The sequence below is a fragment of the Ambystoma mexicanum genome, chromosome 7q (assembly GCF_040938575.1).
Source record: "Ambystoma mexicanum isolate Mex_15411 chromosome 7q, UKY_AmexF1_1, whole genome shotgun sequence".
Taxonomy (NCBI): Eukaryota; Metazoa; Chordata; class Amphibia; order Caudata; family Ambystomatidae; genus Ambystoma; species Ambystoma mexicanum.
The window spans coordinates 957,002,292-957,029,479 of NC_090941.1; positions in this window are offsets into that span (position 1 = coordinate 957,002,292).

Genomic DNA, 27,188 nt, shown 5'->3' on the forward strand with positions numbered 1-27,188 from the left:
GAAAGCGGTTGAGTGTGGAAAGCGGTTGAGTGTGGAAAGCGGTCGAGTGTGGAAAGCGGTTGAGTATGAGGAGCGGTTGAGTGTGGGAAGCGGTTGAGTGTGGGGAGCGGTTGAGTGTGGGAGCGGTTGAGTGTGGGAGCGGTTGAGTGTGGGAGCGGTTGAGTGTGGGAGCGGATGAGTGTAGGGAGCGGATGAGTGTGGGGAGCGGATGAGTGTGGGGAGCGGATGGGAGCGAGAGCGTAGTGCAGATGAGAGCGAGAGCGTAATGCCGATGAGTGTGGAAATCGGGTAAGTGTAGAGAGCGGGGGAGTGTGGTGAATGTGGTGATTGTGGCTGAGCGGGTGAGCGTGGAGAGCGGATGAGCGTGGGGAGCGGATGAGCGTGGGGAGCGGATGAGCGTGGGGAGCGGGGGGAGCGGATGAGCGTGGGGAGCGGAGAGTGCATGAGTGTGGAGAGCGCATGAGTGTGTGTGAGCGGACAAGTTGTGGGGAGCAGATGAGCGCGGTTGAGCGCGGAAAACGGTTGAGTGGATAGAGCGGCTTAGTATGAGGAACCGAAATGAGCGGAGGTCTGTGGAGAGCGGAGGACTGTGGAGATCGGGTGAGTGTGCGGAGAGCGGTTTGAGAATGGAGAGCGGACGAGAGTGGAGAGCGGGTGACTTTGTGAGCGGATGACTTTGAGAGCGGATGATTTTGAGAGCGGATAAGCGTGGGGAACACATGAGTCTGGGCAGCGCATGAGTGTGGGGAGCGCACGACTGATTATGGACTGAACGAATGTCCTACCTCGACCAGTATGTAGACTGGACGAGTGGATAAACTACACGAGCATATAGTCTGGACAAATGTCTAGACCTGACGAAGTGTGCGGCCTGGACGAGGGTGCGGTCTGGAAGAGGGTGCGAACAAAACGTAGGGTGCGGACTAGACGAATGTGTGGAGCGGTCAAGTATGAGGAACGGACGATTATGTGCAACGGACGATACTTAACATGCCTTGGAATGAAGGAAACTCTTGAAAACATACATCACGCCACACCCCACGCTTACCCTCTCCCTTACACCACCACTCATCTAGAACGCAGAGATACTATGACACCATTCGGTATAACTGTTCCCATATCTACATCTCCCGCTTACTCCACATCACTCTAAGTAAACATTGCTGGTTTCTCACCACCCAGCCAGGCGTTCTTCTCAGGCCTAACGCAGCCAAACTCGTTCCGGATAAAGCCGACCAGAACGAACACATACTCCTGATCTCTCAACCACCACACCTACAGCTAAGAAGCAGCTACCACTTGTTTTCGCACTAGCTGCACACATACATGGTGCGCACACGCACTTTTTGACTCCCCCCTACTCTCTCTACTGACCTGAACTTCGGTTCCCAAGGGCGTTCAACCTACCAGCGCCTTCAGACCATACCAATGGTATATAAGGCGCTATATAAATGCAAAATAACATAACATAACATAACAATGGGGCACCTCGTTTACTATCGGAGGACGATAATTCACTGCTGATGTGCAATCCCACATCCTCCTTTAGCAGATTGTGGATTTCCCGAGGCATGGACAGGGCATGGGGATGATGACACTTTCTGGATGTTTACTAAAACATACTGGGAGGCATTCTTTAATGAACTGGAGCCTAGGTTGAATGCACAACACTGTAAGTTTTCCTTTACGTTCCAGTTTATCTTACAGCAGTTCCGAGGTTTTGGAGCCCAGCAAATGGAGATAGCATCTCCTCTTTGCTTTCCTCCTTCCTGCATGAAATTTTCATGGTGGCAAAAAAGCAAAGATTCCAATGGAACACTCCTCTCTTCCACACCTGCTGTATTGCTGACGGATTCCATTGGAATCCATTATTAATCGCTGCCCTCAAAGTGCATTTGCAGAAGGTGTTTTCTTTTCTCTCAAAGTGGAAAGTAAAATTCAAGAGTAAAGGCAATTGATTTCGCCTTGTTTTACTCTTAACTTTTACACTATGCTTTGAGAGTGTTGAAATTTGCACGCAGGTGACCAGCAACTCGTAAATGTAAACGTTGGTGGTCCGCTTCATTCAATTACCATTTCTAACAAAATAACTCCCAACGTATCAGATTTATTTATCTTCCCCGAACATTTTTTGTTGTTGCCGTAACCTGTTCAAGAAGCCGGTACCTAAGCCGTTACCAAGCTGCACTTGCATGCTCTGAATGCTCACAAGACCTAATAGGACCTCCTCTCTCTTTCATTGTTAAATTTGCCTTTCATTCCCATGTTCTCTCCCTGTTCCCTGTGAGCGCTTTGAAACACAATTAACTTGATGTATTAGTGCCTTATAAAAGCACAATAAATCAATAGAATATTTGGGAATTATGATGATAATGGAGTCACAACAAATATTAGCAAAGAAGGTTGGAGGTAAATCTAAAGCCAAGATGCTGGATTGTAGACATTGAGAAAAATGAAACCAACTATATGGAGAAAAATAGGACTGATTAGGATGTTTTTCATTCCCAGATTTGTGTATCTGTTTAGCATGCTATCTCTCACTCTGAGTGAAAAAGGTGTTCAAAATGCTGAATAAGGTATTCTTACGTGTTATGTTAAAGCCTCAAACATCCCAATTCCGATCTTGCAGGGCCCAACAAGGGCAGATTGATTTGGATTCCCAAACCTCGAAGATAGCAAAGAAACCAGAAATTGTGCCAGACACAACTAATAACCTACTGACAATTGACAAATCACTGTCGACATCAGAATCTCTATCCGTCAGGCATGTCATAAATGAATGAAGAGCCCCGTGTATAAGTATTCACTACCTTTGGACTTGTCTGCTCTGCATGCTGCATGTTAAAACACCCTCACTAAATACATTAAAGAAATCAAACCTAAGGAAGCATCTCTATGGAGAAAGCAAGCCTGGCTGCTGACATTTGCTTTCTCTAAATAGAGGATCAGAAATTCTAACATAAATGAATAGACTCAACTTCTTTTTCAACACTAGCCTCCCTCTAACACAGGCATATTCCTGATATACGAACCTTGCTTAAGGTTTCTAGGTCTGATCCAATTATTCCATCTGCTCTTAAAATTGGTTGCAGCTCCAAATGGCGATTTAGATCAGTATTGCTACAAATGGTGCACTAGAATATATATATATATATATATATATATATATATATATATATCACTAAAAAAAACTTTGTTAAGGGGACGTTATGGTCAAGTTGCGCTACTAAAAACCTGTGACATTCACCAAATAAACTTTAGAAACATGACATTATGGTTCGAAGTAAAACCGAAAACCCCCTGAAATTCACCAGTTATGGTAGGCTAAGCCACCATACCTGCCCGCACCACTGTGCACTGCTAACACTAACACCCAGGACATGAAAGATGGCATCATAAATGTCATTGATGACATCACTGATGATATCACGTGTAGCCCCTTTGTTTTTTTCACTGCCATATATATATATATGTATTTTCAAACGAAAATTAAGCCCAAAAGAGGGCGAAACCTGCGGAATGCACTCCCAAGAGCAGCCAAGTCCAGAGAATCCAGTCCTTAGCAAATGAAGGGCTTCATGGCAAAAGTCAGGCAGCACCAAATGTTCTTTATTAATAAAAAGTGCATTTCAAAGGAGAACCTGAAAGTTATGTATATTCAGTAAAAAAAACTTTGTTAAAGGCACGTTATGGTTCACAGTAAAACCGAAAACCACTTGCCATTCGCTAATTATGGTAAGCTAAGCAACCATAACTCGGACCACCTACGTGCATTGCTAAGACTAACACCCAGGACATCAAAGATGACATCACAAATGCTAAAAGCAAAAGTATGTGGCGAGACGCAGAACCTGTACATAAACATACAGCAATTACAAAGCAAAATCCTTTTTCAAAATGGCCTCCATAGAAAGGGAAAGCGGTTGTTACATACATTTCCCCTCTTTGCTTTCCATGACAACCTCCAAAAAGCAACAGTACGTGCCGTGTGGCAAAACCTGTAAATAAACATACAGCGACGTATAGTGTGGTACCTTACATATCGAAATAATAAACGAGATTTTAAAAGAAAACGTTAACATTTAAGAATTTGTAAAGTACTTTTATTTAACAAACAACTGTCAGAGACCAAGGGACTAATTCCATTTCCAAATAAATTGTAACACTGGGTCTAAGGGCAACATTGACAATGTTTATGGTAAAACACACGCTGTCCTTTTCACATACACAAAGTATGCATTTCTGTGAAAGGAACCGTTTTGTTTGCACGGGTATTTGCAATTTCGGCGCCATGACCGTTACCTTACACCATCATCAATGAAGTTACGTCACTCCTAATTGCGAGTTCAGCATAGGGGCAGAGGGGGCCAGGCCTGTCATCCCATAACATTATAATGGACAGGCAGCCCGGTCACAAGCAGTTGCATCTGGCGTGGAAAGAAGCCGTCACTTGGTAATTGGAAACCATGGCACGCACAGTACGGCAATATGTAGCTAGGCGGAAAACGTAAGAGAAAATATGTGTCATTAACCAACCTTTAGAAAAACATTTCAAAACAGACACAAACATTGGGGAAAGTAGTACACAAATGGAAGTGGACAAACATGACATTTTAAGGAATTATTGGCGTTGACCATGGGTACATATAGTGCAAGCCAACAAAGGCAGAGAAACAGCAGTCGCTGTAAGGGTTAAAGAAATGTCAACTACACAGTGAGAGGCTAATTAAGTTATGAAGGCAACATGAATGGGCAGGTAAAAAAATAATATGTCTTAATGTTACACAAAACCAAAAAAACGTGCAAACTGATAGTCAAAACTATGTGGGCAAGCATAACATTTGAAAGAAGAAGAAATAACAGTCAACAAGTGAGACTCTACTCATAGCCTTCAAAGGCCAACAATGTGCACTCTCTGTGATTGAGTGAAAAATATAACTGCGCAAAAAAATAATACTTCAGTTACATTATAATTAAAATTAAAACGCGGTTTGGTGTACAGTCGTCAAAATTTAACATACATGATCTTGGCAGCCTCCATTGCTTTTCGCAAAGTCAGACAGCATTGTGTTCGCAGCAAAGAATCTTTGTGAACTGATATTTCATGTTTCTGACAAACGATTTTGAAATGTAACCTTATCAAATGATATGTTTTTCCAAGCTCTCATTCCTTGCATAGCTTTTGAAGTTTCCCTTTCGCTCAAGGTCAAAAAACAATAGCCCCTTATGGATTGACTTGGATGCGTGGGCCTAATGAGCTCGCAACCAAAAAAGCAAATGAACTGACCTTCACTCAGAAGGCAAAAAAAATCTCACTTTGCAACAACATATGACAATCCAATCATGAGAAGCGCTACTCCCATACGCTTCCAGAACCACTGTTTCCAACAAACACTCCAGGTGCCCGGCTCAGAATTCAAAATGCAGGACGCCAGTCTGACTTCAATATTAATCTGAAAACATTGTAACACAGACGCAGGCATTGGGCGCCGTACATTGAGCAACAACTTTCACTTTAATGTATGAATCTGGTAGCGAGAAAACACCACTTTTTGAGTTTGCGCTGCCACTTTCCATCCCAAGCTAATTAAAGCTCACCTTCAGAAACAGTAATTCATAAGTATAACAAGTCCATAGGTGTCTTGTTTTGTATGTGTTACCTGCGATGTCCGTTTACACCAAAACATGAACGTAAGATGGCGGGGGCAGAGAAGAAATGTGACGCACTTCATGGTGTTCCACAGCCAATCAGTGAAAATGCCACATGTCTGCGGACATGACACTACAGATTAGCCAATCGATTTCTTGTCCGCGGAGCGAACAGGGAAGTGTGACCGCGGAGCGGACATAGATATCACTAAATTTTTCTGACCTACTTTTTGATCGTTTTAAAGGAAACTACTGGACGGATTTTCACCAAATTTACAAAAGCACACTGTCAGGACCAAGTCGCTGCCCCTGCCGGGGAAAATCCATCCAGCGGTTTGGCCTGTAGTCATGCGCAAAGTTTTCCCCCCATTCAGCCTATGGAAAAAAAGACGTTTTGTCCCCTCCTGGACCAAACATCACCAAACTTTGCAAAAGAATTCAGAGTGACCCATGTACTTTTTTTGCAAAGTTTGGTGTTGATTCGTCCAGGGGGAGCGGAGTTATAAGCCGCCCAAAAGTGCTCTTCCTATGGAAACAGCAACTTTACCATAACTACACAGCCACTACGGTGGCTGTGTAATATCAAAAAATGTAGCAGGCGAGCAAAAAGCATGTGCTGCAAACTCTCATCTCAGAGCAACCATGTTCTTTCTGGAGAGGAGCGCCTGCTACCTTTTTTGAAATATTAACAGACGTGGACTCCCTGCTCACTGTGCTCACAGAGGCACTGCTTCATCTCACTGATGAGGCTCAACAAGGCTGAAGGAATTGCCATAGCATTTCGGTGCTGGACTGCCCATGTGGGCGGTACAAAGACTGATATGCAAATGGAAATTTCCCATCTGTGAAAGGTACAGTGAGAAAAAAGCGTGTGCTGCAAACTCTCATCTCAGAACAGGTTATCATGCCATGTTCTTTCTGGAGAGGAGCACCTGCTACCTTTTTTGAAATATATATATATATATATATATATATATATATATATATATATATATATATATATAATATTGGGCTGAATTAATATGCTAAATAAGTAGCTTAAGTAAGAACTTAAGTCATTTTTTGGTGTAAGTTTTACCTACCCTATTTTCTTAGATTAGTAAATGTAATATTACTTGCACTATTTTTGTATTTTAGTAAAACAACCCAATGCATATTGTTTGTTCAGTGGAGCGGAGCAGAAGAGCAGAAGAGTGCTGCCTCTGTGCCTTTAGGTACATCTCTATGTCCTCATATATAAATATAAATAAATATATACAAACATAACACGCGGCCCTGTAGTTATGGTTAAGTTGCTCAACCCATATTACTTTTTGGGCAGCTTATAACTTCGCCCCACCTAAACAAATCCTCACAATGGGGGCCAAAGTTATAGGGGGTCCCAAAATGTGTGGTTTTTGATCTTCCACTCACCCCCCCTAGCATCCTTTGCTTCGTCTTTCACTACTGATTCTAACTCCACCTACACTTCTCACCCCCTCTCTCACTATGGTACCTCTCCATCAGCACCTATCCTCATCATTAATGTAAATTGTTCCTTGTACTGTTTTCTGGTTTAGATTCAATTGTCATGTATTGCTTGTTGTATTTTCTTGTTCCTCTTGTAAAGCGCTTTGGATTAAAGTGCTATGTAAATTAAAATAAATACAAATAAATACAAAAAATGTTATGCTCACACCTACAGCCCAAACTGCTGGATGGATTTTCACAAAATCTCCGGCAGGTGCGGCAGCACAGTCCCGAAAGAGTGCTTTTGTAAATTTGGTGTAAATCTGTCCAGTAGTTCTTTGAAATGACCAAAATGTAGGTAAAAAGAATTTGTGCTATCTGGGTTCGGTCCGCGGACTCACTTCCCTGTTCAGTCTGCGGACGAGCCTCCGATTGGTCTGTGTACACCGGACGCGCCCACTGATTGGATGATGAAAAGCATGAGGTGCGTCTGATTTTTGGAAACACTCACCATGTTGAATTCGCAGACAGCGGCCGGTTTCAACTGACAGCACGGCAAAAACATATTTAAAAAACACAACATAGCACTTATCGAACTTATCAAACAATCTCTGGGGAGGTGAGGTGTGATGAGGATGGGATAGGATATGGCCTTAAAAAGTCAAAAAACAGGCCTTTTTCTTCCTTGATGTCCCCAAACAGTCCGGGACAGTCTTGTGATGTCCGCAAACACCTAGGATAGTTGGGGGCATCTATGCCTATTTCTGCATTACAGGGTTGGTGAAAGGTAGTTTTTCGATGGCGTATAACTTTGCTGTCACTCAATGAAACTGCATGCAATTTTAGAATGTTATCCTAGACCTGATTCTGAATGGTTTTGCAAAGTGTGGTGCTGTTTTGTCCAGGCCAGGGGGAACAAATTTAGAGGGGAGGTCACCAAAAGATTTTAGATATAGATATAAATGTCTTTGTAAAAGTTGGTGGGATTTTCTCAAGAGGGGGCAAAATAACAGGGGGGTTCCTAAATATTGTAAAGGCTCATAAATGTGGTGCCATTTGATGAATCTGCATACACGTTTGCAAATGATTTTTGATCTAGATATAAATGTTTCTGCAAAGTTTGGTGGGATTCTGTCAAGAGGGGGCCAAATTAGAGGGGGGTCTTAACTCATTTTAAATGGCTTATAACTTTGTTGCCGTTTGATGAATGTGGACAGATTTTTTCAGAAAGATTATACATTGAATGCTTGTGCAAAGTCTAAATGGATTCTGTCAAGTGGGGGGCTAAGTTATATCACTATTGTATGTATGTATATTTTGACACTTTGGAAAATATAAAACATGGGTGGATTTCCAGCAAACTCGTGTAAGGAGCATTGACAAGGACCTGAAAGCATGGTTTTGCAAATGTGTCTGTGTTTTATTTTTTGATAAGTGTGATAATGTAGGAACAAAAAATAGTGATATACACCTTTGGCGACTGAGATATATCATGTGGTCATGGGCAGTGGCCAGATTGTCCGGGTCATGGCATACGGTCATGACCCGGACAATCTGGCTACTGGCCATGACCACGAGGGATGACCAGTGGGGTTAATGTGGCCATTTCCAGCTACGTGTTAGAGTTTTTCGAAATTGGGATAGGTTTGAAAGGGGTAAAACATTTGCTTGTGGGTACAGGTTGAAGGGCTGGATGGGATTGCAGCAACTATGCATGAGGAGGGTCAGCAAGAACTGGAAAGCATGGTTTGTTAATATGTCTTGTGTGTTTTAAAAATAAAATAGTAAGTACACAGCACAGTGATATAACTTTAGTGTCTGGGCTATGGACCTGGCATCAGCAAGGAGAAATGTGTACTGTGATTTGGTTATTGGGGCATGTGGCATGACCGAAGTGATAGGTTTGAATGGGAAAAAATATTCTGCTTGCGGTTATAGGCTTAAGTGGTGGATTAAATTACAACAAAGGGGCGCGATGAGCACTAGCAAGGCATGTTTTTGGAAATGTGTCATGTGTTTTATTTTTCCAAAGTGTAAGTACAAAACTAGTGATATAAATTTGGTTTCTAGGTAGTGGGCCTGGCCCACAACAAAATCAAATGTGTACTCTGATTTGCTTATTGGGGAACGTGGCATGGCCGAAGCCTATGCCCCATGGATTTGGAGACTGGCCATGGCTGCAAGATATTCCACCCTTCTTCTGATCTGGATGGAGCCCCTTCCCTCTGCTCCCCAGCAGCATCCATCTGCGCCGGACGTCCACTACTGCTCCGCATTGCTGGGGATAAGGAATCAGACATTGTGGGACATTTTACATGATGCAGCGAGCAACCTTGATTTTTCACTGAAATTGTGCTATTTGACCGTGTGTGCTTACTTGCACCTGTTTTTGTCAGCATGTTGCACTCTGCGCACTTCCCACTTAGGATTTCACTTATAATGCCTAATGCATGTCTGATGCCTCCCTGCCTGTAGGCCTTCTAAGATGGCAGTTTCCTCGTGCAGTGTAAATTGCTTCCTTCTTTCTGGGACAGCTCCTGCCTACCTCTCCCATTGGTTGCCTTGGCACCTTAAGCCAATGGCTGCAACTGGGAGGCAGGAGCCAGCCACACCATGGAAGACCCACAAAAAAGGCCCTGTCTACCCCTGTCTACCACAGTACACCGCCACACTACCCCCGTGATGGTTTGTGTGCCCCTGCGATGTTCTGAGTGCTCCCCCTGCCCTTGTGATATTTTGATTGTCCCCTGTCCCAGGATGTTTTTCCAGTGCTCTCCCTGCCCCTGTGATGTTTTTCCAGTGCTCCCCTTGCACCGTGCTGTTTTGCTTGCCCCTCTGCCCCTGTGATGTTTTGATTGCTCCCTGTCCCCATGATGTTTTGATTGCCCCCCTGTCCCCATGATGTTTTGATTGCCCTCCCTGTCCCCTGTGATGTTTTGTGTGCCCACCTGCCCCTGTGCTGTTTTTCCAGTGCTCCCCCTGCCCCGTCATGTTTTTCCAATGCTCCCCCTGCCCATGTGATGTTTTTCCAGTGCTCCCCCTGCTTCCTTCATGTTTTTCCAGTGCTCCCCTGCCCCTGTGATGTTTTTCCAGTGCTCCCCCTGCCCCCATGCTGATTTGCTTTCCCCCCTGCCCCTGTGATGCTTTTGAGTGCTCCCACTGCCCCGTGATATTTTGAGTGCTTCCCCTGCCCCCATGATGTTTTGAGTACTCCCCCTGCCCCATGATGTGTTGATTGCCCCCCTGCACCTGTGATGTTTTGAGTGCTCCCCTTGCCCCATGGTGTTTTGAGTGTTCCCCCAGCCCCTGTTATGTTCTGATCGCCCCCCCTACCCTGTAATATTTAGCTTGCCCCCTTCCCTCGTGATGTTTTGATTGCCACCCATTCCCCCGTTATGTTTTTCCAGAGGCCACCTGCCCCCTGCGATGGTTGTGATTGCCCCTACCCCCCCTGTCCCCTGTTATGTTGTTTTGTTACTCCTTCTCCCCTTCTCCATTGCTAGCACTTTGCTTTTCATACTTACCTCATGCTCTGCATGAAAGCTGCCTGTCTGTGTCCCCCCATTATTCTTGCTCTTCTCCTACCCCTCCCCCCCCAGCACTACTCTGTTAGGTTGTCTGCCTAATATGTTGGTCTCCTGTTTAGTCCTCTCACCCCCTCACCCTTTTCCTTTCTCCCCTCCCCTCACCTTCCCTCCCCTTGTTAAATTCTGGCACTACCTCAATTGTCGTCAGGCATATAAATTGTAGCCGCCTGTCTTTCTCATCCTACTGCCCTCCCTACCCTTCCCCTTTCTTGTTAAATTCCAGTACTACCGCAATTGCCGTCAGGCATAGTAATTGTAGCCATCTGTCTTTCTCATCCTCTCTCCTTTTCCCCTCCTTATTACTGTTAATTAGAACTTACTCTATCATTTGTCTCGTGACTTGTGATAGCAGCTTGTCTGTCTCTCCCCCCTCCTTCCCTTGTTTCTCCTCCCTCCTCCCCCTCCAACAATTCTCTTAATTGACATTAGACCTTTTGCTTGTTTTGTTCTTCTCCTTCTCCCTCGCTCCATACCCCTCCTCCCCCTCCTCTTGTTAATTTTCCAGCACTACGTCAATTGTCGTCAGGCATAGTAATGTAACCGCTTGTTTTGTCTCATTGCCCCACCCCCTTTCTGCCTTATTTGTTTCTTGCACTTCACTATCTGAATTGTTCTGGCTGATTTAGATAGTTATTGTTTTTCTTTACATTCTGTATTGTTTCAAGGACTTGCAAGAATGTAACTGTATTTCTCCCTCCCTCCTTGAAGCGCTTTGAAACACATTGTGTATGGACGCTGTACAAATAAACAATCAGTCAATTCAATTCAATTCATGAGCACTGGCCATTGGCTACATTATTAGGGTATAGTGGACACTGAACTAGGATGCAGGGTAGGTGCAGTGAATAATAGGGGTGGTTTGGTTCAGCTGGAGCCTTATGCTGTAGGCAATTGAATGATGATTTCCATCCCCAGCATGCCCTGTTGATAGCAACATAAGTATGTGTTGCAAAAAATATGTTTCTTAAATGAGCCTTATAGTTTTTTCATATATGTGAAAAGAGGAAATATTAATAACATACATACAGTGAAGTAACACCATGAAACATTTAAATTGACAGAAAAAACTTTGTTAAAGGGATATTATGGTTAAGATGCATACCACCCTTGGGGCTCCTCTGCTCCAGCAGTTTCCCAGTGGTGTTCCACGTTGGCATACCTTGGCATTTCCCTCCTGGGTTCTCATGAGCACTTGCCCATGCATACTTCCCTTTCTAGGTATGCACTTCTCTCACTGCAAAATGCATATGTGCATTTAGAGGAGAATTGTGTAAAAATGTTTGGGAAATGTAAAAGATTTGTTAAGTGGCAATTGGTGTGTGGAAGCTTGATATGGTCATGGGGTTCTCTCTTTACCTTCTGCATGCCGCCGTGGAAAGGGAAGAGGGGCTCTGCAGGGGCTGGAAGGGGGGATAACAGTCCGGAGCACTCGTTATCCACCCTCGCTTCACTTGGGGCGATAACTTGGGCTGCCAGGCCGTTACCCTCTGCTCCAGTAGTTAACCAGTAGCGTGCCACCTTGGCATACCTTGGTATTTCCCTCCTGGGTTCTCATGACAATTTGCCCATCCATACTGCCCCTTGTTTCTTAAAGGAGCTTTATAGTTCTTTCATATATGTGACAAGAGGAATTATTATTAACTTATATAAAGTGATGTAACACCATGAAACATTTTTACTTACAAAAATCTATAGACAAAAATCTATGAAAGTGACATAAAAACATTTTCTAAAGGGATGTTATGGTTAAGATGCATACCACCCTTGGGACTCCTCTGCTCCAGTAGTTCCCCAGTGGTGTCCCACCTTGGCATACCATGGCATTTCCCTCCTGGGTTCTCATGAACACTTGCCAATCCATACTGCCCTTTCTATTTATGCACTTTTCTCACTGCATAATGCATATGTGCATTTATACGAGCATTATGTCAATTTTTTTGGGATAAGTAAGGGAAATGTAAATGGAAAAGATTTGGAAAAGATTGTTACGTGGCAGTTGGTGTGTGGAAGCTTAATATGGTCATAGGGTTCTCTCTTCGCTTTTTGCAGTCCGCCATGGAAAGGGAAGATGGTGTCTGTACAGCGCCTCGCCTTCCCTTTCCATGGTAGCCATCTTGGAATAGGAATTTCCATCCTACAGCAGGATGCCGCGCGCCTCCCATTATAGTAAGGAAAATCCTTTTTTTTACCTCCCGGTTACCGCTTTGGCATCCCAGGGTGCAAATGGCCGTCATCTCCCGTTGAAGTGGCTGGAACAGGGGACAACCGTCCAGAGCCCTCGTTATCCGCCCTGGGCCGTTCTCTCCCGTTCCAGTCCCTGGAACGGGGGATGAACACCTCATTATTCCCATTAGCATAACACAAAATGCTAATGGAAATGTTGGAAAATCTTATTGAGTCTATGTACTTTACTGAGAAATGTAAAGTGGATGGAGTCTATAAGATTATTATTTTTAGTTCATTTTTTAACTGTGAAGGGTGGTTCCTAAAGGAACCTTTTTCTGATTTTGTTTATATTTGATTTTTTGCAGGAGAGGTTAGAAAGTAAAGTGGGGAGGGAAATGAGGGAAAAGGCATCAAGCACTAATATGGAGGGGCAGGTGGATAGGGAAGATGTTGCACATGTGTTACATCTAAGGTAGGGGGCAGTGTTTCTCATGCTCCTTGATTACTTCTTTAAAAGCACTTTAAAATTGCTCCCCCCTGAAGAGTGGTGTGTTGCAGTATATACAGAGGACTGTTGTCTTCAAAAGATAAGGATCAACAGCCTCTTTTATTGCTTGCAAGGTAGCGTGTGGGATTTTGTGTCCCACAGAAGTAGGCTGTGTGGTTACAGTATTGGTTGAGGAAGGCATCTTTTGGCGACACGTACTGAATCTCGCGTCCCATACCTCGATGACCCACGTCAGGTATGAACTCTCCTTAAATTCCCTTCACACTTTTGTCCTGTGGAAATCACCAATGGCCATGCGCAAAATGAAATTAACTCCAACACCGCCAGCATTTCAAGTCTTTGCTGCGAGGCCCGGTCCAGGAAAATCAAATCTTTTAGAAGAGTGGAAGCAACTAATGGAAGGAACCATACTCAGTGCCGACTTGACTCTGGACGATCTTATAATGAGACCATAACTTGCAAAAAAAAAGTTTGAGAACTTGTGTTGGATCCAGAACATTGAACAACGTCTAAAGATGACGACAACCTTGGACTCTGGAATTGGAGTACACAAGTTAAACGTATTACCTCGATACCTGACAAACTGCCCATCTAGACATCATTGTGATCAGTTTCTCATATTCCGCTCAAATGCGGTGAAAACTAAACAGATGATGTGGATTCGTCATTCTAAAGAAGTAAATGACAACTTATGTCGGTTCTGTCAAAACGAAATTGAATCCTTAGAGCATCTCTTGGCAAAATGCCCATGAATTATCTCAAAATGGATGCAGCACCTAGGAAAATTCTTGCCGGCGCCCCTAAGTGATCGAGACTGGTGGTCATATGCCGCTGCCGGTCACTGCGTTCAATTGAGCTGTGCCGTAGTTGATTTTTTGGATTCACTGCGATTAGAGACAAACCCTTGAACATTACAGGGAATGCTCTTCTTGGGGAAAGGAACTTAGAATGACAAATTTTGTGTTGTACCAGTAAACCTTGAAATGTGTCATTAACTTGTAACAAAAGTCTGATGCCAAAGTACTTGTACTGAGGCATAACAGGCTGTTGTTTCAATAAAAAAAAAAAAATAATAATAATAATATGATCACTTTTTCCCTTGTGACAACTCACTCCCCCCCCCTTAGGCAATATAAAGAGATGGAAAGAAGAGCACATAGTTTTCAGGAATACAATAAAATGCAGTTCAAATTCCGGTTCCTACCAGTAAGCTTAGAGAAAACCGGTATGCTTTTAAACAGGCAAAAATACTTTTAAATGTGATTGCAATGAAGTGAAAATTATGCTAAAAATGTTAATTCGCTAAAGGAGATTCAGGGTAGGTGATAGTGACTTTCAATCGGGATGGGTCAACACTAGCAATGATTCATGAGTGATTATCAGGTTGAAAACGAAATTCAGCAGTTGCAAGCAAAAGAAAGCAATTTTGACAGGAGTTAATTTTTCAATTTGCTGCACTTTTTCCGAGTGCGTAAAGCGCGATTATGGAATAACTATAAGGAGTTGGAATGTCGTTTTGGGTGTGTTAGAAGGCTTAGTATCTTAGCTTTAAATTGACAGTTAATTCTCGCTTCTAGGATGTGCGGTTCAAAAGATACAGACGTTTATATGGAGGTAGATTTTCAAAAATAAAGTAAATCTTTCAGAATGACAGATGACGCTTTTACAGATTTGAAATCACAGAATGGACACACGATTTCTATGCAAGTCTGGTCAGGTTGAAATGGTTTAAATAAGATTATTTCAGACTAAGAGATTGGTCTTGTACAGTTCTTAGACTGGATACTCACTCCTAGTTTTGGACTGGAATGGGCCTAGGACTGCACTCTCGCCACCGGACGGTCAGGTACTGGTTCTGTGCACAGCGCGCTCTCTGGTCTGCTATTGGCACTGCACAGCAGTCTGGTCTGGTCGGTCTGGATACAGCACTGCTCTCTCTGGATTTTGGTTCTGGCACGGGGTTCTGGGCCAGAAGCGAACAGCACGGCAAGGCTGTTGAATAGTTTGGTTAGGTTGCTGGATTCTGGGGCCTCTGAACAGGATTCAGCTTGTGGATTTAGGCCTCTTTTCTCCAAGGTTCTAGAGTTTAGTTCTAGAGTTTATCTGGAGTCTAGGTTCTGGAGCCTGGAGCCTCAGGAGTCTGGAGTTTTTGTCTGGATATGGTCGGGCAGAGTGCTCGCAGGAATCGATGAGTAGTGGAAAAATGAGTGCCCCTATCTGGGTCTCAGTGGTTCTTTTAATGTGTTCTCAAAGGGGGTGTGGAGGCTGACCTTCTATGCCCATCCCTCTGAGGATCCTGATAGGTTAAAGGATTTACTGTCCTATGACTGGAGAAGGGAGTAGTGAGTCAGAATGAGTCATCAGGTATCATCTATATGGCTGAAGGAAAGAACACTCCCCCTTTCATTTACTTAGAATTTTTTTTTCATAATCAAACATGCTTCACAGATACACAAGTTGTTGAAATTACATGAACACATCACAAATTAATTAAGACAGGTCTCTCTTCAACCCTGCTCTTCCTAAGAGCTTGGGTTCAGAAATGACAACTTATTTGCGATTTTAGTGGGTTTCGCAAGATGGGTTTTGCACCAAATCTTACACAGAGGTAGACACCCTCTCTGAGCATATTACTGGATGTTCTTAGGTTTCTAGCATAAACACTGCATCTACAATATTAAAAGTTACGGGGCTTGGCCTCAGAACATCCCACAGCGTCCAACTTTGTCTCAAACTGTGAGTGAATTTTTCATATTAAGAATCTCCAAATTGTACATTTTTGTCCGCTTGGTATAATTATTTATCAGTATTCTCATAACACATATATTTGCTGGACTCTCTGAATCCACAGTCGTTTGTCTCCTCCCCCAGAAGTTTGGTTCTGACTCAGAGATCACATGTCTTGCCTTCCCCCAGAGCAGTGTTGTTCAGGCACACCCAAATCAGCATATTCTATTCAATTGAAAGAGTCTATTGTTTCTTTCTCCAGGCTGCAGGGAAAATCCCCTCCCTCTTAATCAACAGGACCATGTGATTTCCTGTGCTGTTGCTGAGAAGACTAGGTGTGAAGGCTTCCCACGGACAGCCAGCCTTTGAAGTCTTAGTTACATCAGGTTACTGTTTAGCTCCTGAAATACAGGTTTCCTGTCAGAATTTAGATTACTAGCGCCGGTCAGTGTCAAGCACCGGTATTGCACCCATTTTTGACAGCTGCCTTACCAGTAAGCAATCCTCAAAAGATACTTTGTTCAAATATAGATGCACTTCTGTGGACCTCAGATTCATGTAGATTCTTGCGGGAGAATGATGTTGACCCCCCCAACAAGGAGGTGGGATCTTTTTAGTGGTTTTGTGAGCCATGATTTTAGCAATTTTGACGATCAAGAAAATGAATTCCCAAACAGCTCTGGGTTGCTTTTGGCAATTAGTATTGCTATTTCCAAGTGGTTTCAGGCTACTGTGTGGGTATCCCAATGGTGGCTCTAGGCAGTGATCTCCTGTGTTCACTGACATGGCAAAAGTGGTTGGTAGCCTATTTTTCAGATTTTTACTGCGCTTTTTTTGGATGATCTCTGGCGAGCAGCATGCTTTCCGGTGGCCATTATGATGCTTCTGCTGCCAGCGATGTTGTAGGGCTTGGATGAGTGGGTTCAAACATCCCACACTTCCACCCTTTCCACAGCGGTAGCAAATCGAGTCCCTCATTGGACACAACTAAGCAGTCACACAACCATCCACCAATCACACTGAACATCGCTAAATCTTACTCTGTCATCAACATTGCGCACTTCAAAATTACTGTTGATAATTGTGAATGGAAGTTGCATTTCATTGCAAAGCACCCACTTCACAAGCTACTTTGCAAGTGTTGCAAATTTCTATGTATAGCTCCATGCATGTGCATGTGCATGAGTATAGAGTACATGTATGTATATTTTAATCAGAGAACATGTGCAACCCTTATGATTTAATTTAAACAAATTAATGCCGCTAAATGTGCATTGGCAATACATACCAACGCTCCCTCTTTTAAGTACAAGATGTCTGATTTTTCATTGACAAACCGCACAACTTCTTACTGTCTTCCGCATAACCTATACATACGTTGCAAGAATGCTATTTAGGGCGAAACTCGATTTTGTATTAGAAAATGTCAGAGTTGTGTACTGTGTACGGCCTACAGTAATGCTACTTGCAATGTAATCGTATAAGGAAAGTAAGCGCTCCCGATTGCTGTGGTGACATCTCCCTCTGAGGGTCTCCCGATTGTTCGGCATCGTGCTTTTAATTTACAAGTAGACATTTTTTTCCCATCTACTACTATGCCCTATCGCTTACAAACCTCTCTCCTATAGATAGTACACCTTGTAAAAAACAAGGCATTTTCATAACCTGGAAATTGTTAGCAATTTTGAAGGACTTGCAAGTAACATATTGCAAATACCATGCAAGGGCTGCACAGAGTGAAGTGAAATGCACACATGCACTGGGTTGAAATATTAAAGGAGAATGCTCTGACGAAAAATGCACAATTAATGTGTGCAGTATCATCACTGCTGTAAACACACAAAGTAATTCATTTTGTTTTTTTGAATCACAGTGAAGACTACTCTCCTGAGAATCAGCAGCATCTACACTGCAGATGATATATCCGAAGAAACCTGGTCATTTTGCAAACAAAGGTAAGTACAGTTCTACCTTTGTATTGTAACTAGTCCTCAAAGAGGCTGCGTGGGTTATTTGATTAATTTGGGCACCAAAGCAAACATTGATTTCTGAACCATTCTATCTACAAATACCTATATAAATATCCATTTATTGAATAACAGGCAGAATGGCTCACAAATCCCTGTGTGTTTGGAACTCAAATAACATATGTAATCCTTAGAAGGTTAGATTTAGAAAAGAAGTTGCTGTTGTAAGTTCATGGCATTTCGTTTATTAATAATGCTTCTCGTCACCACTAGCCCACTTTGTACTCTCATCTGAAGCATATTGTAGTAGTATACAAACAGTAAAATAGCCTTACCAAATCAGTGCAAGAGTCCAATGCACATTCACACACCATGACAAAGAGCTTCCACATCAGACTCATGCACGCATGCACACAGCACACATACATTGTTCAACAGACCAAAGTATGCCTTGTTTTTTTCAACAGACACCAAAGAATGCCTACCAAAAAGCAACTGCGTAGAAAGGAACGCAGAAGTAGAGCAAATAAAAATAAAAGTGCCCAATCTAAGCATCCATCTGTTGTAGAGTTTGTAGAGAATGTTGGAACAAACCAGCTAATGCAGTCGGTTAGCAAAACAAAGGAAGCTTTAACTACCGGAACTTTACCTACTCCATCAAATTGTGTCACAAAACACAAAAATATTGGCAGAAAATCGGCTACCAGTACAGCTAACAATGCTCCTAATAATCCTGATAGTGTAACAGGAACCCATAGTAAAAAAAGTATTTTATCCCAAATGTTTCGTCTCAGAGTCCTTCAGAATCTAGTAAGAAGAGGACCGAAATCATCCTCACCCCTTAAAACCTACCATAGAAAGTTAATCCTACAAGCTCTCGTGGACAGTGCAATCCTTCTCAAAAGGAAGTTGTTTATATTTTGGCAGCTTTAGCCTTTGGTACGTTCCCAACAGTGGTAAAGAACTGCTACACCCATGATTCTCTCTGGGTGCTAGAGATAGGCACTTCCTCTACCTCATCTTCTTGGTCCTCTTAATTGTCTTTGGAAGTACTGCACTTTCTTTGTTGTGTAGTTCATCCAGCTGGTGGTGGCTCCTAGGGAAGAGGGATGGCGATATCCGATGTCATTTCTAAAATAAATTGGAGTTTTGCTAATATTCTTACAAGTATGTGCTCTGTACTAGATTGTTAATGGATTTTCTACATTTGTAAAGCTCACAAAGCACCCCTTGGGGATCGTGGCACTGTTGCATGCATAACTTGGCTTAGTTACAGGAATAGGGAAACAATGAAAGTGAAGTAAGAATAAGTGTAGGAGCTATGCAGGGGTACATTTTGAACTTGAAAGTTCCTAGAACAGCAAAAAGTGCAGTTTCAAACTGTCCACTAAGCTCGGCCCCCATCGCGAAGTGCAGACTCGTTCGCGGATATTTCATCATGCAGCACGCGTGCGCAAGGTCACTTGAGACTGTCCGGAAGGTCTGCAATGATGTCAGACATTCACGAAGGTTGACAAACACAAAAACAGTGTAACAAGTTGTAAAAATTGTTGAGAAGTGTTAAAATGATGCTAAAAGGTGGGAAATGGCAGAGTTTTAAGGTGCAACTTTCTAAATTGCACACAAATCTTGCTATATGGGGGTAAGTATGATATTAGTGAGTTGTAGGAAATTAGCATGCACTGGTAAAAACCCATGAAATGTCATCAATGACATTTGTGATGTCATGTTTGAGGTCCTGGGTGTTAGTCTTAGCAGTGCACGATGGTGGCGCGAGTTATGGTTGCTTAGCTTACCATAACTGGCAAATTTCTGAGGTTTTTCGGTTTTACTTGTAACCATAACTTCCCTTTAACAACATTTTGTCATTGAATTTCATAGGTTTTTATTAGTGCAATATATATATATATATATATATTCAGTAAAAAAACTTTGTTAAAGGGACGTTATGGTTAAGTTGCGCTACTAAAAACCTATGAAATTCAGTAAAAAAACTTTGTTAAAGGGACGTTATGGTTCAAAGTAAAACCGAAAAACCCCTGGAATTCGGCAGTTATGGTAACATAAACCACCGTACACTGCTAACACTAACACCCAGGACATCAAAGATGACATCACAAATGTCATTGATGATATCACTGATGACATCACACTGATGACATCACATGGCTGGCTCTCCCTTTTTATCCTTTACTGACATATCGAAGCCACATAGTTTTCTTCAGTAACAGTCAGGAAGTAAAAATTGAAAAGGTACTAAATTTGTAGACTTAGGGTCAAGTCACATCATATGAAACATATACATAGCGGAAGATACAGGCTTCAAAGAGAGCAATCCTTTCTGTGCATGAAGATAATCATTAGGGTTATCAGCACTTTCTCATAGTTTTATTTTTATTACTCTACCTTCCCTGTATATGCTCATATTTGTATACATTATACTCACTCTCCTTTCCTTTGGGTACAGTCACATCATGTGATACACATACATATGGTAAGTAGCAGCGTTGAAACAGAGCAATAGTTTCTCTGTATAAAGACAATCAGCTAGGTTATGAACTCTTTCTGCTACTACTTCTGCTTTTTTGTTTACTTCACTGTCCCTGTATATACTCATATTTGTATGTGTTGTTGTCTCTTTGTGTTTTGTCTGTAATAATTATGTATTAAGTTGGTTTTATTATCTACTTATTACATGTTTCACAGTACGCAAAACTCTAATAAGAAAGCAGTTATCATTTCAGTATTCAACATGGCAAGATTATGAATATGGCACCTTCATCATGTATGCTGCACACACTGCCTATGTTTCTGCATGAGTAGCTTAGTATACTGGATAGAACTTCATAATAGAATGCTATTTATATCAATGCATTGCTTAATGCACTAATTAGCTCATGATATTTATCCCAATGATCCTTGACAGTTTTTGGTCAGCATTATAAGAATCCCTTGTACAGAGTTTTCATGAAAAGTAAATGCACATGTGATGTCATCAGTGATGTCATCAATGACATTTGTGATGTCCTGGGTGTTAGTGTTAGCAGTGCACGGTGGCGCGAGTTATGGTTGCTTATGTTACCATAACTGCCGAATTTCAGGGGTTTTTCGGTTTTACTTTGAACCATAACGCCCCTTTAACAAAGTTTTTTTTACTGAATTTCATAGGTTTTTAGTAGCACAACTTAACCATAATATCCCTGACTTCATATACATGTAACATAGAACATACTAACCCCCTCGTAGTGATTTTCATGTCCGCGGACTACCGCCATGTCCGCGGACATATCGAAAATCTGAGCGTGGTGAATGTAAATTTAAATAGTGTGCCCCATTTCCCCTTTGAAGTTGGCTCTGAAAAGAGCCGAAATTTTACAGATGCTTGACAGACACCTGTTATTTTGTATTTTTTTTCTTGTTTTTTTTTCTTACTTTAGTCCTAAAATCTTCACATAACCTTCTTCAAAGCAACCCTTACATTCCAAAATAGAAAGGCATTTCCCGTAAAAGATAAAGAAATGCCATCTTCTTTAAAATTAACAGCATTACTGGCATCAATATTCTCATTATTACAAAAGAACATACCAGCTCTAAGCATGAAGGCACACATGCCTCGGTTGATGACACACTTAGCAATGTTTTGCTGAGGACAAAAAACTGAACTATTGTCCCATATTGCCCTAGGTAGTAATCCAGAAAAAATTACTTTCGGATTTGGAAGGATCTTCATTACGGCTTGAACCAAGCTTTCCAAATCAGCCAACAAAATAGGGGCACTGACGTTGCCCAAATGGAAAGCACCATAGTGCAAAACTACCACATGCGGACTGTTCATCATGGCCATATCCTCACAAACTTGTACAATCCCTGTACATTGCAATCAGGCACAGTGCTCCACACCACCTCCACTCCTTTCACATCAAAGTTCTTTGCAACATGCCTGCATTGAGCGTACTGTTGTAAACCATAGGCAAACATATCTCCAAGCCCCAACACCTGACTTTCTCTACTTCTGCCATCTTCACCACACACAGTCTCTTTCAACACAAATCCACAACCTCGACATCTGATTGGCTGATCCGTACAGTCTTCTTTCCATGTTGGATTTCCTGGAATAACCCAGATGTAGCACGCCCTGTCCACGAACAGCCGCATTGTCCGCGCACGGCGTCCACTTAACTCTCTGTGCCATTCCCTCATTGCATACAGCTAAGCAATCACACAATACGAATAACGTCCTCAGAACACCCCCATTTTGTGAATTTTCGAACATTTCAGGACAATTATTTCATTATTCAACATATTAACATTACAAATATTATACTTTCATCTTGTACTCTGCACACAATGCTATGTTTCTCCATTAGTAGCTCAGTATACTAGATAGAATCCCATAATACAATGCTATTTATATCAATGCATCGTTCAAAGCACTAATAACGGTATGATATTTATTGCAATATCCTTGACACTTTTTTCGCAACATTATAATAAAAATCCCTAGTACACAAATTCCATGAAAAGTACATACACATGTGATGTCATCAGTGATTTCATCAATGACATTTGCAATGTCATCTTTGATGTCCTGTGTGTTAGTCTTAGCAGTGAATGGTGGTGGCGCGAGTTATTTTTCATAGCTTACCATAACTTGCGATTTTCAGGGGTCTTTCGGCTGTACTTAGAACCATAACGTCCCTTAAACAAACTTTTTTTAATATCACGCAAATAATATACAAACATGGCGTGCAAAAACCAACTTCTACAGATGGCTTTACACAGAATGTTGCAAAGTAAGAATTTATGCTCGTTCACAGTGAAGGTCAGCTGCTTCCATTTTTTTCTCGGGCCCCAGAGAGGCTCACGAAGCAGACTATAAGGTTGTATTGTGTTTTGACCTTGACAGACAGAGATTGTGATGAAAGACTTCTCTTGAAGGAGTGTTGCTAAAACGTAAGAGAAGATAAAGATGAAATTTCTGAAACGAAACCACTTCTATATAATATATCACTATGCGAAAGATCGTTCGCACACGCGGAGTTGTATTTTCGGACTGCACCACTCGTAGACAATGGAAATTGCAATTGTACTGTAAGTAACCCTTTAGATTATTTTATACCAAATATAATTACAATAGCGTAGCATAAAAGACTGCTCAAGTTGAACTTGTTCGTTGAAAGTGGCATAATGTTTTCTACCACGCACTATCACCGCCGAATTGATCCCCTGTCGTTTAGAGGGCTCTAAAAAAGGCAGACGACACAGGGTGGGTTAATAGAAATAATTTAACCGGTCTATAGGCGGTCAAGCACTCTACTCGCTGTGCCACTTCACTGTAGCCTGTCAAGTGGCACAGCAAGTACAACTCTCGCTTTGACATCCGTGCACAGCTTGCTAACGCAAGTTCAAATCCCGGCAAGGCCAAACTCAGCCTTTCATCCTTCCTTGGTCGATAAATGAGCACCACACACCGTGGTTAATAATAAGCACCGCTTAGATACCTCACGGTTCTTAGCGCTATATGAATGGGAAAATATTATTATTTTATTATTAACATACTCCGTTGCACTATCTTCGATAGCAAATAGTTTCACGCCCTAATAAATAAAATGATGATTTTTAATGAAGATCGGCTGGTGAGACTAATTTATGTTTTTTAAAACAGGTATGTGGCCTCATTTTGCCTATGTCACGATTTACAGACTCCAGCAGATGGGCTCTTCAACTGCCAGGTGCAGGTCCAAATATGCAACTTCATGACCCTCACCATTTTATGGGACAATCGCCAAGGACCAATATGCCCTTACGCAGTACTAGCGGCTACAAACAATATACCAACCAATAGGGTGGTCTAATGGCTTGTTGTTGGAGCAACCTTCTGATTATCAGAGCGACCATTCACTGCGTTTATCATAAACCAACAGCCTATCTACCGCAAAGGAACAACGCGTGGCTCCAAATAAACTTTTCCTGATCGACAGCAGAGACAATAGCAAATCGCTGAATATTCACTAAACATTTCATGTGAAATAAATGCACTTTACCAAATGTACAATCCTGCTGTTTACTTTTAAACCACAGTTTCATATTCCGAATTGTGGCGCACTGAGTTGTAAGCTGATCTGACATCCTCTGTACCGCAAAGGAACATTGCGTGCCTCAACATGAACTTTTGCGGATCGACAACAAAGACAAATGCAAATTGCTGAATACTCTCTAAACATTTGATGTCAAATAAATGTACTTTACAAAATGTACAATCTTGCTGTTTGCTTTTAAATCACTGTTTCATATTCCGAATTGTGGCGCGCTGTGTTGTGACATAATATGTGTTGTCTTCCGGGTTCTGTGTAAAGTCGCTTAGGACTGCAGAGGACTGGGCGCGTTTGATGACGCACCCTGTAACGTCACGGAGAGAGGCGGGGAATATGAATGCTTTGATAATATCAGGCTTAGGGGGCGGGAGATATGATTTAGTGTCGCAAAAGCAAGTCAGCCAGGTCAATAGTGCCAGTCATAGGATTATCACATAATGTCGGCGCACACCAGCTGGATTTATCGTTTCTTTAGTGGACAAAAAGTTGGTTGACGCCCATAGGAAATTGTACTATTAGTGGACAAAAGGAGTGGTCTTAAAACACTTTCACCCTGACAACGAACAATACAAACAACGTTATCAGAACACCCCCATTTTGTGTAATTGCAACCATTTCGGGACACCGCAAGTGTTCTTAGAACACATTCAACTAGACAGATTACAATACGGACAGCGTCCTGAGGACACCCCCAGTTTGTGTATTTACGAACAATTAAGTACACCGCGAGTGTTCATAGCTCATTTTTACCTTCCTTGCGAACAAAAATGACACATACTCCGTCCTCTAAACACCCCACCATTTAGTTTATTTACAAAATGTCAGAACAGCCGTGTTCTCCGCGGACAAATCGAACGCAACAAAAAGGTCTAGTACATAAAAAAACAAAACATTGAACCTATCTCATACTCCCCCACCCTCCCCAAACACTCTTACACACCAACACACGGCACTAAATACAATTTTTTATCCACGTTTCACCGCGCTGTACGCGGTCGACGTCGAATACAAGATGGTGGGCGCCACAGAAAATCTGACGCGCTCCACGCCCCTCGCCGTCCAATCAGTGAACATGTCGCATGTCCGCGGACATGACGCAAGGCCATGGGCCAATCGGGGTGCTGTCCGCGGAGCGAACAAGGAAGTCCTTCCGCGAAACGAACACAGATATCACTAATTTTTTTGCCTTACATTTTGGTCATTTTTTAAAAAACTACTGGACGGATTTACACCAAATTTGTAAAAGCACGCTTTCGGGACCAGGCCGTCGCTCCTGCCGCAAATTTGGTGTAAATCCGTCCAGCGGTTCGGGCTGTAGCCGTGCGCAAAGTTTTTTCCCATTCAGTCTATGGGAAAAAAAAAGTTTTGGGACCCCCCCTATAACTTTTCCCCCCTGGACGAATCCTCACCAAACTTTGCAAAAAAATCCAGAGTGGGTCATATACTTTGAGGATTCATCCAGGGGGAGCGAAGTTATAAGCTGCCCAAAAAGTGCTCTTCCTATGGAAACAGCAACTTAACCATAACTACACAGCCACTACCGTGGCTGTGTAATATATATATATATAGTTATATATATATATATATATAGCTGATTTACCAAGCTAGAAAAATAGTGTAATGGCTTACGTTCTACTGACTTTATTTTTTGAGCTTGGGAAATTTAGTCTTACTTAAGCTACTTATTTAACTTAGTAAATCAGCCCCATTTAGACAATGATCCTATATTTGCGTGATTTTTCAAAGACTTTAAAAAGATCTCGACCTCTTTAAAATGCCGCAAAACACATTTTTTATTGCATTTTCTTGTCCCCAGCAATGAAGTGGAAGTTTAAATGACTGACTTTAAAGTTCTGTTGGGCACACAGTATTTTGCACATATTTTGGTCTTTGAGGACAAAATGTAACACCCTTCTTATACATATATCAAATTGACAAAAAAGTATAGTCCTTGCTATTTCTTTGTGTGCTCTTTTTGTTTTAGCATAGCACTTTAACTCAGACAATCACTTTAGTAAAATTATATGAAAGTATATGAGTTTGTAGTGGGGGAAAAAGAAAGCTGTGAGCAATCAAATAAATATCTTCTAATGTCATTTGATGAACAATAAAAAGTTCTTCCATAGGACTGGTTAGAACCTGTTTCAAAGGTATAGGTTGTCAAGTTTAATTGTAAACAAAGAATAGACCATGTTTTTTTCAGAAAAAAGCAAGGGAAGAAGAATAAGTAAAACCAATAGGTAACAGTAATGGGGGTACAAAAGCATATGAGAACAGACGGTGATGACAGACCAGTATCTATTTAAGAACAAACATTGGCAATCAAACAGTTTTGGCCTTTGTGAAGTCATGGGAAAGGTATTTGCCAGGCACTGCCATAGTGATATTAACTCGTCATTGATGGCAGCAGCTGCAAAATGGTATGAGTACCTGGGCAAATAATAGCAGTTACTGGCAAATTCCAAATGTCGATGCACAAGACAAAATGGATGGCTTTACCAATACTTGTTTTTAACAGGGCTTCAGTTAAGGACACACATAGTGCTTATAAATCGAGGGGCTCTACAGCTTCAATTAGGTCATTAACTCTAAGAAAACTGCTTTGAAAAAACAAAGGAGGGACGTCCAGCACAAAGTGTGATTGTAAGGTTTGAAAAAGCTATCTCAAAGAGATCCCATGAAGTGGCTGGAAATGGACATAGGGATTAACACGGCCCTGGGCAGTCAATTTGTTTATTTATTTATGTATTTCGTTATCAATGGGTGAGTAAACAACCAAACAACACCTAAAAGCTTTGTGTCCCTCCTCATATGCCATTTCTCCCTTGTTGTACTCTAATGCAATCGTTTTTCATATAGGTGGTGCATTAGCACTCCCTAATAGCTAAAACTAAAAGGAACACATATCACATCAAATGTGTTCAATACATTATGTGGAGAATGGGAAATTGTCTTCCTTAATGAGATAATTATGTACTGTATCCAGTCTTAATGTTTAGCTTGAGCTGTTCAATAGTTTAAGATTTGTTTTTTGCAAAAA